The following is a 14,870-nucleotide window of genomic DNA, read 5'->3' as shown; positions in this document are numbered from 1 at the left end:
ATATTCAAATGACATCCATGATCTATACAACAGATGTGTCTTTTCCTTCACCATATGGGTATGTGCACACGCTGCGGATTTTGCTGCGGATCCGCAGCGGATTGGCCGCTGCAGATTCGCAGCAGTTTTTCATGCGTTTACAGTACCATGTAAACCTGTGGAAAAAAATCTGCAGTGCACATGCTGCGGAAAAAAACGCACGGAAATGTAGCGTCGTTTATTCCGCAGCATGTCCATTCTTTGTGCGGATTCCACAGTGGTTTACACCTGCTCCATAATAGGAGTCTGCAGGTGTAAAACCGCAGGTGCAATCCGCACAAAAACCGCATAGAATCCGCAGTAAATCCACAGGTAAAACACAGTGCTTTTTACCTGCGGATTTCTAAAAATAGGTGCTGAAAATTCCACAGAGGTTCCATCTACGTGTGCACAAACACTATGTGTTTCAATTAAGCATATTATTGCATGTTGGTAAGTATGCCACCAGGAAAATATTGCACATCTCTTGGATGGGTCACCCAGTCCTCTGACATTCCAAGCTATAAAATTTACGTTTTTGGATATTTTGGACAAAAAGCAAAAGTATCTAGCATATGATATCACTGTTTCCACTTGCAGAGAGAGCACCCTGTCAGGTAGCTGGTCATGCATACAGTAGTTCCCTAAACCAACTACATATAAAAAACTAATAACACATATATAAACAAAATAATAGACATTCCTCTTCTAATAAGAGGATTGAGGCTCAGTATGTTCCTGGAGTTGTGTGATGGGCTACCTCTATTGCGGTTATATAGCTCACCATCCATTTGAATTCCAGCCATTCTGCTTATCTAAACAGGTATTAAGTGGCTACCTGCCATAGAACAGACTGACATAAATTGAAAAATATATGCAGGGAAGGGATAAAAAAAGAAACTACAACTGTCCTCTTGTTTCGGGATCATACAGCTCTCAGGGACGCCTGTTCCATAGGTCTTTTTCAATATTGTCCATCCACACCAAAGCATCATGCAGGGTCTCAAATATATGTATCTCTCCTTTTGCAGCTACTCGGAGATTTGCAGGATAAAGCATGGAGTAGGGCACTTTACTATCTCTCTATCTTTTTTTTAATATCAAAAATATTTGCTCTCCTTTTTTGTACTTCGGCATAAAAGTCCGGGTAAATAGAAGTTTTATATCCATTAATAGAGAGATCTTTAAGTTCCCTGTCTTTTTTTTTTTTTAAATAGCATCACTGTCACGGTAGTGCAACATGCGGATAATGACTGGACTTGGGGGAGCACCTGGTTGGAGGGGTCTGCTGGGGATCTTTTGCGCTCATTCAATTGCAAAAACTGACGAGAGTGACTCCTTTCCTATGGTATTATATAGCCACTTTTTAAAAAATCCCACAGGATCCTTTCCTTTCACTTTTTCTGGGATGCCCACCAGCCTTATAGTAATTTCTACGATCCTGTTTTATAAATTGTCCGTTTTTTCCAACAGTAGGGAAATGTTGTGCACAGTTTTTTTAACATCTCTTATGATTTGAGGCATTTCATACTCCATGCATCCAACCCTCTCCTCCAGCTCATCCACTCTTTCATTTAGTGTATGGAGGTCTTGTTTAATGCAGTGTATATCCTCCTTCATGCTACCCATTTCTTCACTAATCATCGCTAGAGTAGTGTTAGACAAGGAGACTGCTGCAAATACATCTCTCATAGTTGGTTCAGGGACATCATCCTGTGAGGGAGCACATAGCACAGACTTGCTCCCTTTGGTCTGCAGGGGTGATCTTTCCTTACATGCTGTGAGTGTCAGAACCATGTTACCATCTTGTAACTCTTTTTCCATCTCCAGTTGCTGCTCATTGTTTTTGTGAGCATCTTCCAAGCCTGATTGTGCCTCAAGCTGCAGGGGAGTCACAGAGACTCTTGCAAAATGTTCTAGTCCTGCAGCAGCATCTACTGCTCTGCCTGTCGCTGGAGTACCTTGTGTAGTTGCCATTTTGGAGGATTCATCTTCCCTCGGCCGGGTCTCCTTTTCTCCCACTTTACTACTGCGTGTCATGATTTGTCTCCTCAGCAATGTCCCAGGAGCACAGACTGCAGTTAGACAAGACACACTGGTCACTTCTCAGCTGCAGGAGTAAGTCTATAGCCAGGTAACCGAGGATTTTTCAGGAAGGAAAGCAGGAGCTGTTTAAAACACTTCTTTACATGCTGTCCAGGCCACGCCCCCACCTGCTCTGTGCTTTTATTTTTGAAACAGACTACAGGATGGTAGTAGGGAAGTCCGTTTCCTTCCCAGCCGGGTTTTCCATATGGCCTATGGCCACAGGTTCCTTGTAAAAAACCCTGAAGCAGAAGGTTGGGTGTGTCAGCTTGGTTTTGCAAGTGTGCAGAGCAGTTTGCTCTGCAGAGCTCCACCTGTGTGATGTAACACAGGCAAGCGGAGCCAAGCAGCCAAGCAAAGCCAAAATGCCTGGCACCCACAGCATACAGCGATTAAGTGTTGGCGGTGCCAAGGGTCCAGACATGTGGCTGCCAACTGTCTCCTGATACCTGAACCCATGAACTGCTGGTATACTAGCCGTGTGTCCAGCCAGTCTGTACCACCACTACAGGCACTGCCGACAGTGAACCCCAGCTGTGCCATGTACTCGTGAATGGGTACCCAACAGAGGCTCTCCTGGACTCGGGGAGCTTAGTGACTTTGGTCCATGGATCCCTTGTTGACAGGGACAATCCCAAAGAACGGAAAGTGGAGGTGATGGGTATCCATGAGGAAATCCGAAAGTACCCGACCGCGTGGGTTATTTTTTCCACACCGTGTGGAGACATCAAACATGTGGTGGGAGTGGTAAAGACTTCCATATGGGACTGTGTTGGGAAGAGACTTGCCCCTGTTCTGTTCCCTGTGGGATACCAGGGTTAACCCTCCCAAGGTAAATGTTCCTGGGGCAGAATCCGAAGATCCCAAGTCAGGGATACCTGCCACAGGGGTTGCCAACCTAGGAACAGAGTGTAACCCTGATAGGTTACCCTTAGAGATTTTGGAAGAAGAGGTCGAAGAGACCATACCGAACTCAGAGATGGAAATGTCCCCCGGTAAGTTTGGGACAGTTCAGTTCCAGGGTCCCACTCAGAGACACAAGTATAAAAAGAAAGCCTGGAGGAACCGGGAATGGGTGGTCACAGAGGTGACTACAGTCGTACCCACGGAGAACCCTCTGGTACCGGCCAAGGATGTAGCCGGGGGTAAGGATAAAATGAATAGAGCTCTCGCTAATCAGCAGCGACGGGAGGTTCAGGTGCGATCTAATATAGGTGTATGTCCGTGACATAGTCACAAAGGCACGGGTAAGAGTACGGAGGAAATAGTACTGAGTGCAAGGAGCCAGGTACTTAGGCTACGGGATGAGCTGTATGGTTATCAAACCCAAAATAAACAAGGTCGAGGCCACCCAAAACTGGTCCAAATCTACTGTCAGTCAGGAAAGTGGGCATGTCTTTTGCAACGGAGAACGGTAAGGCGGTTGGTCACGTAACAAAGCGTGGATGAGAAATGCAAAGGGGAGGAATGCTCACTTCAACAGATGGTTCTGGTCCCTACAAAACTTTAGTTTCTCAGTAGAGCATTGGGCAGAGAAGTCACAGGGACATGAGGATGCAATGACAGGTGTTCAATCCCTCAAGTTTGAACAGAGGGGGGTATGTGAGGCAGTCACCAGTGTCACATGCGAGAGTTGCTATGTGTCCCCCCAGGATGCACACAGAGGTGTATTGAGGCCGAGAGAGTGCTGGGTGTATCAGCTTGGTTTTACAAGTGTGCAGAGCAGAAGGCTCTGCAGAGCTCCACCTGTGTGAGGTAACACAGGCAAGCAGAGCCAAACTTCCAAGTGAAGCCAAAACGCCTGACATCCACAGTGTATAATGTGGTGTAGTTGCCCACGGTAACAAGGTCTCGGATGTGGACTGTCTTGTTTCCCAGGCTGCGATCTGGAGGATATCATGTGCTGTGTATTTTCTGTATTTTGAACATTGCTGGGTCACTGCCTCATCACTGCACAGTGTGGATACTGCTGCATTACAATACAGTACTTCATAGATTTAATTACAGGGATAACTCAATTTAGGAGAGTTTGATACTGGCTTCTGATAAAATTTTACACTGTCTCATTTAACAAATTTAGCACGACTAATTTTCCTTTCACGATTCTCATGTTTTCTAGCAAAATCAAGAGATTACGCACATTCAAATAAAAAATCCCATTGTGACGCAATAACATGAGATATAAAATTTCAGAATCCAAATTTGTTTACACAAGTTTTTAGCATTGATTGTTATTTGAAATTTTTAATGAGAGTTCTGTACAACCGTCCAGATATGGACATGAATATAAACGTACATTCTTTCCGACCAATCTTTAATTTTTGAAGAATATCAATAACTGGACAATTCTCTTTCATTGCACAAAAGATCAGATTTCTCAATCTGTCTGTACCATTTAACTCGTCATGTGACTCATTATCACACTGAATTTTTAACGTTAAACGTCTGGAAAGTCACAGGAAGACACATTTTAAACAACCGATTCTTATCATTAGTTAAATCAAACCTATCAGCAAAACTATCAAATTATCTGAAATTCTACACACATGGATTTTGTCATCATATGTAGGAATGATTTCACATAATTTTAACAAATTTTTCCTAACTTTAATTTGGAGTTGGGCCTCTGAGACTTCTAAGTTGTCATATTTTTACTGGCCTTTGTACATCTGTTCCTACATCACTTCCTCATATGCTAGTTCTGAAGTCTCCTCCCACGTTTCCTCCATTATTTTTATGCCATCAGACACCTTGAGTGGCTGTTACAGACACGTGCCTCACATCTTGTTCAATCTCCACATTACAGTCAATCTTGGTAACATCACAAGTATCATTTGACACTATTTCTACAGTCATTTTTGGATTTGATAACAGCAGGAGGACAAAAAGAGCAAACTGATTACAGGTAGTCCTCGACTTACGATGTTGATCCGTTCTTACGCGTCGTCGTAAACCGAATTTCGACGTAAGTCGTACCATACGTTCACACAGTACTGTACCATAACAGTACAGTGCTGCAAACACTTAGCCTATCCAAACACCTATCCTAACAAAGTACCCTACATTATCAATAAACATAGGTACAGTAAAATATTGTGCAGTACAGTACGTTTAATAATGAAGTACAGTACTACTATACTGTAAGTGCTGTAACAGTAATAAACAGTGTACTGTACAGTACTGTAATAAACAAAGATAACAATTCCAAAGAGAGAACAGGCTTATTGGGAGGAAGCTGCAGAAGGTGCTGGAGATACTGGGTCAGGTGAGTCAAGAGGGGCAGGTGAGTCAAGAGGGGCAGGTGAGTCAAGAGGGGCAGGTGAGGTAGAGGGTACAGGTACAGGATCTGTTGCAGGCCTCTCTACCTTCTTGAAGTACTGCTGCAGGTTAGTTTGGAAGGAGACCATCTTCTTCTCCAAGATCTCCTTGTAACACCTAAGGAAATCCATGACTCCTCTGGCAACCCTAGTGTACCTTTCCATGTTGGGATCCTCAGCCTCAAACCTTGACAATCCTTCCTGTATCAAGGCAAAACCTCCTGCCAAGCCCTGCCTTGTAAATCTCTTACGTTCTGGGGTTGGTATGTCTTCCTCTATCATCTGCTTCTCCAGTTGAATAAGGTCCTCAGCAGATAACTCCTCTCCATGAGATGCCAGTAGCTCTGTGACATCATCCTCCTCCACCTCCAGATTCATTGTCTTACTCATATCAACGTTCTTTATGACACTAGTCACTGACTCTTGGACCTCTGTGACATCATTCACAAACTGGGGACACAGTTTTTTCCCACACACCATTCATACTGGTCTGCTTAACCTCATCCCAGGAATCATCAATGTTATTCACAGCATCAAGGATGTTGTATGTTTTCCAAAAGGCCTTTAGGGTCAAGTCCTTATTCTTTTCAGTTGCTGCTAAAGCATTACCAATGACCCTTCGGAGGTAGTAGGCCTTGAATGTAGCAATGACTCCTTGGTCCATAGGCTGTATTAGGGCAGTGTTATTACTTGGAAGGTAAACCACCTTGACATTACGGTTAAAGTCATCCAGATGGGCAGGGTGTCCAGGGGCATTGTCCAGAATTAGCAACACCTTAAAGGGGATATCCTTGGAGGTACAATACCGCTCCACGCCTGGCACAAAATGGTTGGTGAACCAGTCATCAAACACTGCAAGTGTCACCCATGCCTTCCTATTAGACTTCCAGATGACTGGTAGTTGACTCTTTAAAATGCCCTTGGGTGCCCCTGGATTCTCAGCCTGATACACCAGCATGGGCTTCAGTTTGTAGTCGCCAGCAGCATTGCCCCCAAGAAGCAAAGTCAGTCTCTCCTTGCCGACTTTATGACCTGGTGCTGACTTCTCCTTGGCGATGTACATACGGTTAGGCAAACATTTCCAAAACAAGCCTGTCTCATCCACGTTGAACACTTGTTGAGCACAGTAACCACCCTCCTCAATTATCTCAGTAAATGCTTTAGGAAACCCAGTTGCTGCTTTCTCATCAGCACTAGCAGCTTCACCTTGCACTTTAATGTTATGGAAATTGGCACGATCCTTAAACCTCATAAACCAACCCCTACTTGCCACAAATTCTTCACTTTCACTTCCTTCCCCCTTTTCTCTTTTCAACGCCTCAAACAGTCGCCTAGCCTTCTGAATAACCATAAGGCTCACAGGGATACGGCGTTGATTTTGGTCTTCCAACCAAAGCACCAGTAGTCTTTCCATCTCAATAATAAGCCCACTCCGCTGCTTTGTTATCACTGTCGCTTTCATAGGAGCAGATCCTTTCACATGTTCAAGGATACGATCTTTATCCTTGATAATCGTAGCGACAGTCGAACGACTAAGTCCTAATGACCTGCCAATTTCTGTTGGTGTTTCCCCCTTATCAGATCGCCTTATGATATCCACTTTCACCTCCATGGTGATGGCCTTCCTTTTCTTTGATGCACTGGTATCAGATGAGTCTACCTTACGTTTGGGAGCCATAATGAAGGGTGTTATGGCGTGCAGGAGACTCGGTTTCCTCTGTAACCGGGTACAGTGTACAGTACTGGACTCTATAGTTCCGCCCCTGCACGTAGTTCGACTTACGACGCAAAACGTCGTAAGTCGGAATGAGGCGTCGTATAAAGCGTCGTAAACACGAAACGACGTAACCCGAGACCGTCGTAAACCGAGGACTAACTGTATATCTAAAAGATATCATATAATTTTATTATATCATAGAAAAGGTAAAATGTCACAACAATATATAGAACACCAAAAAACAATGCAGACTGTTATGAACCCTACCCACACATATCCCCACCGCACATATACACTTCAGTCCCTGGAAAGATAAATAAAGGTCCAAAGACCGTAACTCAGGGAAAAGATAGTGCATCCAAACATGGACGTCAGGGAAGCAGCATGCATGAACCAGATGATCGGGAATAAAGTTACACCCGTCTATCTAACATCTAAGGTGCAATAGTGCATGGCAAGAAATGCAGCGCTTACCAACAGATGAGTGGAAACGAGGGGGTGGATGGAGGGACCCTCCATCCACCCCCCTCCTTGTTTCCACTCATCTGTTGGTACTGCTACATCCAGTGAAGAGATGAAAAAGTGTAGGTAGGATTGGACCTATTCGGTTCATCTCTACCTACAATCACGAATGGCACAACATGCGTGCCATTCTAAACAAACGTTGGCCCATTTTGGGAGTTGATCCCGCCCTGAGGGCCTCCCTGGGCAGCTTTCCTTTGAGGACCCCTAAAAAATCCAAAAATCTTCGTGACTTGCTGGTTAGGAGCCACTATGTTCCGGCTCCCAGCAATCCCTTTGGCACTAGTGGTCCTAAGTTTGGATCCTTCTCATGTGGGCACTGTCTTGCCTGCGCCAATGTCCTACGCTGTTCTACCTTTGCCTTATCAGATGGGTCAAGGGAATTTAAAATCAGACAACGTATCGCTTGTGGTACTTCTAATGTTATATGCTATGCCACCTGTTCATGCCCCAAAAAATATGTGGGCCTTACCACAAGAGAATTAAGAATACGGGTACGTGAACATGTGCGGGGCATTGGCGTGGCCAAGACAGTGTCCGATACTTTGGAATTGGATACTATTCCTCGTCATTTCAAGTCACATCACAATTGTGACGCCAGTACTTTGAAAGTGAGGGGGATTGATGCCCTCCATCTTGGTATAAGAGGGGGCGACAATAAAAAACTTCTTGCACAAATCGAGACAAGATGGATCGTCCAATTAGATACCATGATACCGAAAGGCCTCAATGAATATTTAAGCTTTGCCCCTTTTTTGTAGTCCTCCTGATATTTGGTTTCCTAGACTCCTGTTCCCACATGCCCCCATGTTTATCAACCCCATGGATGTGTTTGGGACCCTCCATCCACCCCCCTCGTTTCCACTCATCTGTTGGTAAGCGCTACATTTCTTGCCATGCACTATTGCACCTTAGATGTTAGATAGACGGGTGTAACTTTATTCCCGATCATCTGGTTCATGCATGCTGCTTCCTTGACGTCTATGTTTGGACTCACTATCTTTTCCCTGAGCTACGGTCTTTGGACCTTTATTTATTTATCTTTCCAGGGACTGAAGTGTATATGTGGGGTGGGGATTGGTGTGGGTGGGGTTCATAACAGTCTGCATTGTTTTTTGGTGTTCTATATATTGTTGTGACATTTTACCTTTTCTATGATATAATAAAATATGATATCTTTTAGATATAATCAGTTTGCTCTTTTTGTCCTCCTGCTGTTATCTGATACTGTTTGGAGCTGATTTTTGATTTGGGTTTGCAGGCAGATATTCTCTGCCACCCTGGTCTCTAAGTATGTACATGGTATTTTGGTTGCTATCATTTTTGGATTTCTTTGACACAAACTTGTGAAATACATCAACCAACTGTAAAATATTTTTCAATTTCTCTCTATTAAGGGACGCCAGCTTAGAATCTAACTTTAGATTTTCCATTTCACATTTTGCATATAAGCTGAGCCACAAAACTTCTAAGTTAGATTCATCTAAAGACAAATCTCAGTCTACTTTGCTTAGAAGTAATTACATCCATTTTTCTTACCTTGAAATATCTCAGTTTTAGTTCCTTTGTTAGTCCACGCTGAGCTCTGCTCAACAGCACGTCTACCTTCAGCACATCTGGCACTTTAGTACTTGTCAATCCATCTGACACTTCTTAGTCATCACTCAAGAGATTCTGTCTGATCCTTGTGACTTGAAAAAGTGGAATTCCTGACACTTGGACAACAGACATTTAGCAAAGCTCTCCTCTCTTCCCCATGTGCAAATAGAAGTAAATCCACTCCAAATAGCACAAAAAAAAAATCAGGAAAAGCTAGTTTGCCAATGTTAAAGATACTTATTTTGTATATTTATTGATTCAGGACTCTTTACCAGATGCAATACTCTATAAAGAAAATGTCATCATGTTTCTTATAAAAAAAAAAAATGTAGTGGTTTATTGGATTGACCACTAAAAAGTATCATTGCAGCAAAACATAAAATTGATGAAATAGTTATGAAGAGATTGTCCATTTGTCCATATCGAAGTTTGTTCCCCATCTTTCCTGGGATCATGAATGGTCTGTCTGTGTCAATAGCATGGATATCAGCTGTCCAGTGTTGTACAACCTCCTGTCCATGTGGTGTCTGTATCAAGTGCGCCCTCCTTCATATGGGTCACAACTTTATATATGTCCCACATAGCACATGTTCTCTCTATATGACGTTAACATCTACCCTGAGCTAAATACAGGAATAACACATGTAATGTCAGCTAAACCTTCCATGAGGCAATGTGCTCAGTACCGAACTGAAAATAAGTATAAATCAATTACCAATAATTAATATTTAACCCAAGCCATTGTAAGTGTGAGACTGGAGGAGAGAGAGTAGTTCTCTCTGATCAGGAAAGACACTGTCTCAGCTTTCTGCAGTCTACAAGATGTACTCACTTATGAGCAAGATTTTTTTCTTGCTAAATGGGTGTCTTATAGGCAAAAAATATGGTAAGTTCTAAAGTAAATTCCCTTTCACATCATTCCAGCATTGTCAGCATTAGAGTTCTCGGGGCTCATGAGAGATTGCTATGTCACTTGAGCCCTGTGCCCAATCTGAGGTGGCGTCACTGTCCACGCTTTCAGACAAATCAAACATTACCAGGAAGTCAGTGAGCAGCCGCCTCCCTGGCTTCTTGTTGATGTTCAATATGTCCAAAGGTTGGGACAGTGAAGCTGGCACTGATTGGGCACAGGGCTTGTGTGATGTAACAACCTCACGTAAGCCCCAGGAATACAAGTCCAGGCACCGCTGAAACAAAGCCGACACGGGTGCTTAGTATGAATGATTTTATTTTAATGAGGCCAAACATGAGGAATGACGAGGGGTAGTCCTAGTAGTGAACAACCCCTTTAAAGAAGATACAATTTTAGGTTAAAACATTTCTAACATTCTGAACATAAAAAGGCTTCTCTGATGCTTATTAAAGGGAACCTTTCACCAGCAATAACGCTATTAACCTGCAGATATGGGCTTAAACTTCAGTTCAATAGTGCTACTAATCCAAAAATCCGAAATTAAAAGAGTGCCTTATTTATTATCAAAATCTCACACCTATGATAACCGCATGGCAGTTGCTTCCACCAACGGGCTATAGTCCATACAAAACAAAAAAAAACGACAAGTTTTTCTATCCAAAAATTCAATATATATACAGTAGGGAAAATAAGTATGATACACTGCAGATTTTGCAAATTTTCCCAACTACAATGAATAGAGAGGTCTGTAATTTTTATTATTATTCAACTGTGAGAGACAGAATCTGAAAAAAAAAAACAAAACCATATTGTATGATTTTTAAATAGTTAAATTGTATTTCCTACTAACCGGGAATATATTCTAATGGTACAAATCCCCTCTGCTTGCTGCCTCATCTGCTGCAATATATTCTAATTGTACAAATCCCCTCTGCTTGCTGTCTGCCGTCTGTCATCTGCCGCTTTACCATCTAGCAACATATTTTAATGTGCCTGCTAAATCATTGGTATAATTAATTTGCTTCATTGTACTTAATACTCATTGTTGCATATCCATGACTGGGATTAGTCTAGATGTTATCTGGTGGTAGGTGCTATAGCACTTAAGGCCCCGTCTCACTAAGCGATTTACCAACGATCACGACCAGCGATATGACCTGGCCGTGATCGTTGGTAAGTCGCTGTGTGGTCGCTGGGGAGCTGTCACACAGACAGCTCTCTCCAGCGACCAACGATCAGGGGAACGACTTCGGCATCGTTGAAACTGTCTTCAACGATGCCGAAGTCCCCCTGCAGCACCCGGGTAACCAGGGTAAACATCGGGTTACTAAGCGCAGGGCCGCGCTTAGTAACCCGATGTTTACCCTGGTTACCAGCGTAAATGTAAAAAAAAACAAACAGTACATACTCGCCTTCTGATGTCCGTCAGGTCCCTTGCCGTCTGCTTCCTGCTCTCACTGACTCCCGGCCGTACAGTGAGAAGTGAGAGCACAGCAGTGACGTCACTGCTGTGCTCTCACTTCTCACTGTACGGCGGCTCAGTCAGAGCAGGAAGCAGACGGCAAGGGACCTGACGGACATCAGAAGGCGAGTATGTACTGTTTGGTTTTTTTTACATTTACGCTGGTAACCAGGGTAAACATCGGGTTACTAAGCGCGGCCCTGCGCTTAGTAACCCGATGTTTACCCTGGTTACCAGTGAAGACATCGCTGGATCGGTGTCACACACACCGATTCAGCGATGTCAGCGGGACCTCAACGACCAAAAAAAGGTCCAGGCCATTCCGACACGACCAGCGATCTCGCAGCAGGGGCCTGATCGCTGGTACGTGTCACACATAGCGAGATCGCTATGGAGGTCGCTGTTGCGTCACAAAACTTGTGACTCAGCAGCGATCTCGCTAGCGATCTCGCTATGTGAGACGGGGCCTTAAGATGTAGCCAAGCCCAATGTCTTTGATCATCTAGCCACCCCCTGGTGTGCTGGCCCCAGCGCCAAATTATCCCAAACCAGCTCCCACAATCCATCTCTGCTGAGCCTGTATTGTGACCTATACATTTAGAAATATCTTAAGGGGTGCACGCAGGGCAGGTTGCAAGCATGCATCCCATAAGCAAAGTATCACAGAAGCTAAGCATCAAGATAAAGCAGTTATTCCATGGCAGTTAGTCAGGGCAGGAGTCAGGTAAGGCTGGTTTCACATTTGCGTTTTTTGCAGCTGCGTTTTTCCGCAAAAAAAGCATGCTTTTTTTCCCTATGTTTAACGTTAAAAACGCATGCGGTTTTTTTTGCATGCGTTTTGCCGCGTTTGACAACGCATGCTTTTTTTTCATGCTTGCTTTTTGTTGCAGAAATGCAACATGTAGTAAATTTCTAGAGGCGTCATAATTGATGCCTCTCCATTATTAATCTGGCTTAATGTCACCTTACAATAGCAAGGTGACATTAACCCTTCATTACCCCATATCCCACCGCTACACGGGAGTGGGAAGAGAGTGGCCAAGTGCCAGAATAGGTGCATCATCCAGATGTGCCTTTTCTGGGGTGGCTGGGGGCAGATGTTTTTAGCCAGGGGGGGCCAATAACCGTGGACCCTCTCCAGGCTATTAATATCTGCCCTCAGTCACTGGCTTTACCACTCTGGAGGAGAAAATTGCGCGGGAGCCCACGCCAATTTTTTCCTCGATTTAACCCTTAAATTTAATAGCTACAGCGCCGAAATTTTGCACATGCACACTACTAACATTAATAGTGTGGAATATGCAAAAAAAAGGGGGATATGACATGGTTTACTGTATGTAAACCATGTCTCATATCATGTCGGGTTTTTAGGCAGGAGAAATGAAAAGCCGGCAATTGAATTACCGGCTTTTCACATATATCGCGCTGAAGTAAATATAGCTTTTTCTATTTATATTGCGTTTTCTAGATGATTTTGATGATTGGCAGCTGTCACACACTTCTCAGCATGCGTTTCAAAAACGCAAACGCAGGAAAAAACGCATGTAAACGTGTCAAAACGCCACGTTTTTTACCGCATGAGAAAAACGCATGCGTATAAAAAATGCAGCGTTTACATGCGTTTTTTCAACACCTGCGTTTGTGTTTTAAACGCTGCGTTTTTAAACGCAAATGTGAAACCAGCCTAACCCTCACTCTGCTCTCCCTTCTATCCATGTGCTTTATTCCTATCCTCCCATGTTCCCTTGCCATCAAAATTCACTGCCCCATCCCCCTCCATCACGACTCATACACATCTGCCCCTCTCTATTTCCCTCTTACATGTACAGCTCCCATGCACTTCTCACCTTCCTGAAAAACCTCAGCCCATCTTGCCCAAACGCATTGCACAAAAAAACTTCTTACAATTCCAAAAACTACTTGCTCTCTATCTTCCTACTCCTACTGATTTCAGGGCACATCTTCCCCAACCCCGGTCCACTATCCCCAACCTCAACCCCTACCTTACCTCACATCGAAACCTTACTAACCTTATTAATATTAGCTACACTCCATCTCCTTTTAATTTTGTCCTTTGGAATCCAGTCTGTATGTAACAAGCTTCCTTTCCTACACAAATACTTTCTGAACAACTCTCTTAATCTGTTGGCCCTCACGGAAAAAAGTATTCAGGATTCTGACACTGTCTCCCCTGCTGCCATTTCCCATGGTGGCTTACAATTCTTACATTCCCCGAGACCCACAAACACTCCTGCCCCCACAATGCACTTTCCAGGTCATCTCCCCAGTTCCATCACTCTCTTTCCCTTCTTTTGAGGTCCATACCATCAGCCTATTCCGTCCCCTCTCCCTCAAAGTAGCAGCCATATACCGGCCCCCAGGCTCACCCACCCACTTCCTAGGCCATTTCTCTGCCTGGCTGCCACACTTCTTGTCTTCTTGTTCTCAACTACCCTTATCCTGGGAGACTTCAACATCCATATTAACAGCCCCACTTCCACATCTGCATTCCAGCTTCTATCACTACCCGCTTCTCTAGGCCTCTCACAGCTCTCAACCTCTGAAACACACTTGACCTGGTCTTTGTCCGGCTCTGTTCAATCTCCTACCTAGACAGCTCACCACTTCCCCTCTCTGACCACAACATTCCCTCCTTCACGCTCACAATTCCTCGCCCACCCTAGCACACTCCTACACATTCAGAAATCTACAAGCCATTCACTCTCACACTTTTAGACTCCCTACACTAATCACTGACCCCAATCTCCCCTTTTTCCTGTCCTGATCTGGCTGTACATCATTACAATGACACTCTTAGAAGCACCATTGACCAAGTAGCTCCCCTCACCCTCAGAACCTCCAAGCACAGATTAAAACAACCCTGGCTCACATCGCAAACCCGATTTCTCCAGCGATGCTCGTGGTGTGCTGAACGCTTATGGAGGAAAACTCGCACACCAGAAGACTTCATCCGCTTCAAATTTATGTTAAAGGGAACCTGACACCTGAATTTGGCAGGACTGGTTTTCAGTCATATGGGCAGGGTTTTCGGGTGTTTGATTCACCCTTTCCTTACACGCTGGCTGCATGCCGGCTGAAATATTGGATTGAAGTTCATTCTCTGTCCTCCGTAGTACACGCCTGCGCAAGGCAATCTTGCCTTGCGCACGCGCAGTATGCTTTGCCCAACTGCGGGCAAAGCTGAAAAGCATTAGTGCGCATGCGCCGGCGCACTAT

At 44.2% G+C, this 14,870-nt stretch overlaps 2 protein-coding genes across 2 annotated transcripts in view; one reads left to right on the top strand and one right to left on the bottom strand.

The window, feature by feature from the left end:
* Positions 1-14,870, bottom strand: part of LOC143766587 (uncharacterized) — a 925,271-nt gene that overhangs the window by 562,574 nt on the left and 347,827 nt on the right. The window lies entirely within an intron of this gene.
* Positions 1-14,870, top strand: part of LOC143766586 (uncharacterized) — a 327,061-nt gene that overhangs the window by 123,482 nt on the left and 188,709 nt on the right. The gene's annotated exons all lie outside the window — the stretch shown is intronic.

This window comes from Ranitomeya variabilis, chromosome 4 (genome assembly GCF_051348905.1).
Source record: "Ranitomeya variabilis isolate aRanVar5 chromosome 4, aRanVar5.hap1, whole genome shotgun sequence".
NCBI classification, from domain to species: Eukaryota; Metazoa; Chordata; class Amphibia; order Anura; family Dendrobatidae; genus Ranitomeya; species Ranitomeya variabilis.
This window is presented reverse-complemented; position numbering and strand designations above follow the sequence as displayed.